Below are 6,000 nucleotides of genomic sequence, written 5' to 3' on the forward strand. Positions count from 1 at the left end.
TGCCAGGAGCACATCCCAAGTCCCTCAGTTATCATAACCAAAGTGTCTCCAGACACTGCCAAGTGTCACTTAGGGTGGTAGGCAAAAGTAATCCAGTTCAGAGCCATTACTGCAGAGGCTTTAGATTCAGACTGATCTGAGTGTAAGTTTTGATTTCATGAATAGCTTCAAGACATTGTCCAAGTTATTTAACCCTTCTAAGCCACAATTTTTCTCATCTGTTCAATGATGATTACTATTCTTATAAAAGTATTGTAAAGATTAAATAAGTTAATGCATATAATATTTAGAATAGTAATTGATAAGCACTCAAATAATGGTAGCAATTAACTATTAAGCAATGAGACAAAACACAAAGGACAACTGAATAAAAGAACTGACTGCTCATGGAAGAAAGGCTGATAAGGGAAACATAAGTAATAATTAAAACATGTTTGGAAAATAGTTTTACCTTGAAAAATTGCATTTCTAAATGAAAGAATTCATTGCTCCAGAATAAACTGACAAAGTACAGGGAAAGTTAGGGAACCAGATCAAAAAAATAAGAAATAAATGTGCTCTATTTCTTAACTCATAATTTGAAACAAAAGTCATGCTATGGGTGTTTATCAATGACCATATATAAACATTTTTGGAAAACTTTAATTCACCACTTATGGAGTTAAAAATAAGATTTCTTTCTTCTAAATCAATGTAGAAGAATAATAAAGACCAACAAAATCATCCAAATAACAATAGAAAATTGAATAGAAATACAGGAGACAAGAAAAATCAGAAAGCATAAAGTAAGAGAGAACACTTTCCAAGTGTGACAAATATGACAATAAATTACAGATGATACAGGATTAAAGTAACAGGGTTGAATTAAAGCTTTTTACAATAATCATACAAGTACAAACTAGAAAACCGAGGTAGAGGGGCACACTAGCTAAAAAGATGGCTAGACTGAGAAGTGACATCACCACGATACTGGAGTAGGAAATACCAGCCTTCATCTTCCCTGCCAAAAATAAAATATAGGCAGCAATTTGCAAATCAAAATAGCCCTAGCAGGGCTCAAGGGCCTATTAAAGAATCTGCAGCAACACAATGAAGTAAAAAAAAAAGATAATATCTAAATAGAAAGGATCACTGGTGAGATTAGCATACCTGAGACACCAGGAGATGGCTAGGAACAAAGAAAAAAAGCAGAGGTTGCCGGTATCAGCCATGCAGCAGGAACTATCACGGTCCCCAGTGGCCTGCTCCACAGAGGACACTAGAATGTTGTGCCACTGAGGTAACCAACCAGTTACTGCCAGGGAATCACAGAAAAAGAGATGCAGCTGCATTCCCCATAACCGCACTATTAAGCCACTATGATAAAGGAGCTGCCATTTCTCCCAAACCTACATGTGTCTTGAAGTGTGAGCAACGGCTTTCCTGTGAGTGTCCACAATCCAGACCCAGGCTATGTAACTACACCCACTCATGTCTCAGACACCACAGCCATCCTTGTAGTGAGGTAGTTCACACTCTGGGCCTGGACCAGGCTCTCACTGTGCATGCCTGTGTTCCAGGATTCAGCTAAGCTACCATAGAGAAGTAGGCCCCGCCTTGACCCCAGAACTGGTGTAAATGCAAACACCTATTCTCTCCTTCTTGGCTCTCCGGCTGCTTCAAAAAACCCTGTTTGTCACATACTATTGCCAACATGGTAGGGGAATTGACTGTGCCCCACACAGCTGTGCCATTTCCAACCTGGATCTCCGAGCTGAAGTCCTTCAGTGCATGCCTGTACTTTCGACCTCACTCAGCTCCATGGCTGCTTCATGGGTGCCACTCAATGGACATAGGTACCACTGCAACCATGAGCAGGCCCAGAAACCAGACCCACTGCCAACAAGAATCCGCTTAGCTACAACTTCCCCAGAGAGAGAAAAAGAGATCAGGAGAATCTTAGCAGCCATTGCCACTGAAGATTGCAACAACCCTTGCAGCCAATGCAGACATTCAGGCCATGAGGATCTTGTAAATATTTAGGGATATCAACTTCAGTTGTCGGAGCCACACAGCAACTATAAAGATGCACCCTTGCTACTGCCAGAACTGTCGCACCTCATCCAGCAAGCACCCATGCACTCTACCATAGGAAAAAGTTTTTCCACCAGGAAACCAGCCTATAAAGTCTGAAAGAGGTGACTCCTACACCAAATATTCAAATATCAGCATAAGGCAACAAGAAACATAAAAAAAAAAAACAAGGAGAAATATCTCCAAAAGAACGCAAGAATTTTCCCACAGCTGAGCTTAATAAGGTGGAGACACACAAACTGCCTGACATATAGTTCAAAATAACTATTTTAGAGAAGATCACTGAGCTTCAGGAATACAGAGAAACAATTCATTAAGATCAAATACGCAACCAAAATGAAAAATTTAACAGGAAGATTGAAATTATTATTATTGTTTCTTTAAAGACAGAGTCTTACTATGCTGCTCAGGCTGGATTTGACCTTCTGTTCTCAAGTTATCATCCCACCTCAGCCTCTTAAGCAGCTGGCACTATAGGCACGTGCCACCACACTTGGATTGATTTTTTAAAATCTCCACAGCTAAAAAATAAAAGATACAATAAGAAATGCAATACAGAACATCAACAGAAGAGTGGATGAAGCAGAAGAAAGAATCTGTGAACTTAAAAACAGGTTATTTGAAAATATACAGTCAGAGGACAGCAAAAGAATATAAAATAAAGAAAGCTGACAGGATTCATGAGACAGCATCAAAAGAGCATATTTTTGAACATAAGAATTTAGGAAGGAGAAGGTCAAAAAACTTAACGAAATAATACAAGAAAATTTTCCAAATCTTGAGAAATACATAAGTATGCAGGTATGGGAAGGTCAAAGGCCTCCAATCAGATTCTTTTCAAATAAGACTACACCAAGACAAATTGTAATGAAATTGTCAAGAATCAAAAGGAAAAAGAGGATCCTGAAAACAGAGAAAAGCAGCAGATCATTTAAGGGAGTTCCAATAAAGCTAGCAGTGGACTTGTTAGTAGACACCTTACAAACTGGGAGAAAGTGGTATAATATATTCAAAGTGCTTAAGGAAAAATAATATGCCAACCAAGGATACTTGATCCAGAAAACTGCATCTTAGAAATGAAGAAGAGGTAAAGACTTTCCAAGACAAACAAAAGTTGGGACAGTTCCTCACCACCAGATATATCTTATATAAAATGCTAAAGGGAATTCTTCATGATGAAATAAAATGATACTAATAAGTAACAAACTCATAGGATGTCATAAAGCTCACCAGAAAAGTAAGTACACAAATTCCGATTACTATAATGCTATAATGGTGATGTGGGAAAACTTACATTTGTAGTGTGAAGGTTAACAGGAAAAACCATTAAACATATTAATAGCTACAATAATTTGTTAAGGGAAAACAATACAAGATGTAAATTGTGACACCAAAAAAAAATGTGGGAGAAGGGGGATATGGAGTAATAGTATAGTTTTTTATTTAATAAAAATTACTAGCTTAAAATTGCATTTTATAACTATAAGATGTTCTATGTAAGACTCATGGTAACCACAAAACAAAAACCTATGGTAGACACACAAAATACATAAAATAAGGAATCAAAGCATACCACTAGAAAGAATCACCGAATCATAAAGACAACTATAAAAGAAGAAAGGAAAAAAGGATCTTCAAAACAACCAGAAAACAATGTTTAAAGTGGCAGTGGTAAGTTCTTACCAATCAATAATTACCATGAATACAAGTAGATTAATTTCTCTAATCAAAACACAGAGTCCCTGCACGGATAGAAAGACCCGCCTATACTGTATAGTTGCATAGCTGCCTTTAAAAAACCCAATTTACCTTTAAGAAAACAAAGATTGAAAGTAAAAGGGTGGGAAAAGATACTTCATGCAAACAGAAATCACAGGAAAGCTAGGGTAGCTATATTTACATCTGATAAAATAGATTCTTGATATGGTTTGATTATGTCCCCACCCACATCTCATCTTGAATTGTAGCTCCTGTAATCCCCACATGTTGTGGGAGGGACCCAGTGGGAGGTAACTGAATCATGGGGGCACATTTTTCCTGTGCTATTCTCATGACAGTGAGTAAGTCTCATGAGATCTGTGAGGCCTCCCCAGCCATGTGGAACTGTGAGTTCATTAAACCTCTTTTTCTTCATAAATTACCCTATCTTGGGTATGTCTTCATTAGCAGTGTAAGAACAGACTAATACAATACCTTAAGTAAAAGACTATAAAATGAGACAAAGAAGGTTATTCATTCGTGATAAAGTGGTCAACTGATCGAGAAGATACAACAATTACAAACATATATGCACCCAACATTGGAACAGTTAATATATAAAAAAAATTAAGATATCTGATGGAGAGATTGACTGAAATAAAAAAATAAGGAGGGAAATTCAAAACCCCACTTTCAACTACAGACAGATCATCCAGACAGAAAGTCAACAAGGAAACATTGGACTTGAATTACACTTTAGACAAAATAGACCTAGCAGACATATATGGATCATTCTACCCAACAGAAGAGAGAACAGAATAGGGAGCCCAGAAATAAATCCATACATTTACAGTCAACTGATTTTCTGTAAAGATGCCAAAAACACACAATGGAGAAAGTAAGATCTGTTTAATGAATGGTGATGGGAAAACTGGAAATCAACATGGAAAACAAAATACAACCTCACCTCACACTACATACAAAAATCAAGTCAACATGGGTCAAATATTTATCTGTAAGACCTGAAACTATAAAATATAGTGAGAAATCTTCATGACACTTGTGTAGGCAAAGAATTTTTAGATAGGACCCCAAAAGCACCAGAAACAAGAGCAAAATTAGACAAGTGAGATGACATCAAACCAGAAGTTTCTACACATCAAAGGAAACAATCAACAGAGTAAAGTGACTGCACAGGAGAAAATATTTTAAAACCATATATCTGATTAGAAATTAATATCCAAAATATAAGAGGAACTCAACACCAAAAACAAACAATAAAAAAACCACCTAATTTAAAAATTGGGAAAAAACTAGAATTGACTTTTTGCCTAAGACATATACATGGCCAACAAGGATATTTCTAAATGCTCAACATCACTAATCATTTGAGAAATGTGAATCAAAACCATAATGAGATATCACCTCACACCTGTTAGAATGGCAATTACCAAAAAAACAAAAAAACAAACAAAAAAGATAGAAAGGATTGGGAAGGATGGGGACATAGGGAAACTTTGGACACTGTTAGTGAGAATGTAAATTACTACAGACATTATGGAAAACAGCATGGAAATTCCTAAAAATAAAAATAAACCTGCCATCTAATCTGTATTCCCACTACTGGGTATATATTCAAAGAACATAAAGTCAGTATACTGAAGATATATTTGCCCTCCCATGTTCACTGCAGCATTAGTCACAATAGCCAAGATAGGGAATTCACCGAAGTGTCCATCAAATGGGTGAAAAAATAAAACTTGGCGTATATATACAATGGAATACTACTAAGCCTTAAAAAAATGCTGTCATATGTGACAACATAAGTAAACCTGGAGATAATTATATATTAATTGAAATAACCCAGGAAAAAAAAGATAAATACTGCATGATCCCAATTACGTGAAATCTGAAAAAGTTGAACTCACAGAAACAGAGAATAAAATGGTGATTACCAGAGGCTGGGGTATAGAGGGATTCAGGAGATCGTGGCCAAAGGAAATAACATTCCATTTAAATAGGAGGAATAAGTTCAAGAGATCTATTATACATCCTGGTGACTACAGTTAATAATAACATATTGTATAACTAAAAATTGCTTTAAACATTATGTTTAGTGTTTTCATCACAAAAAAATAAGAATGTGAGGTATTACGTATGTTAAATAGCTTGATTTTTTCATTCCATGTTATATGTATACATACCAAAACACTGATATAGAAGTGAAAA

The sequence above is a fragment of the Gorilla gorilla genome, chromosome 16 (assembly GCF_029281585.2).
Source record: "Gorilla gorilla gorilla isolate KB3781 chromosome 16, NHGRI_mGorGor1-v2.1_pri, whole genome shotgun sequence".
Classification (NCBI taxonomy): Eukaryota; Metazoa; Chordata; class Mammalia; order Primates; family Hominidae; genus Gorilla; species Gorilla gorilla.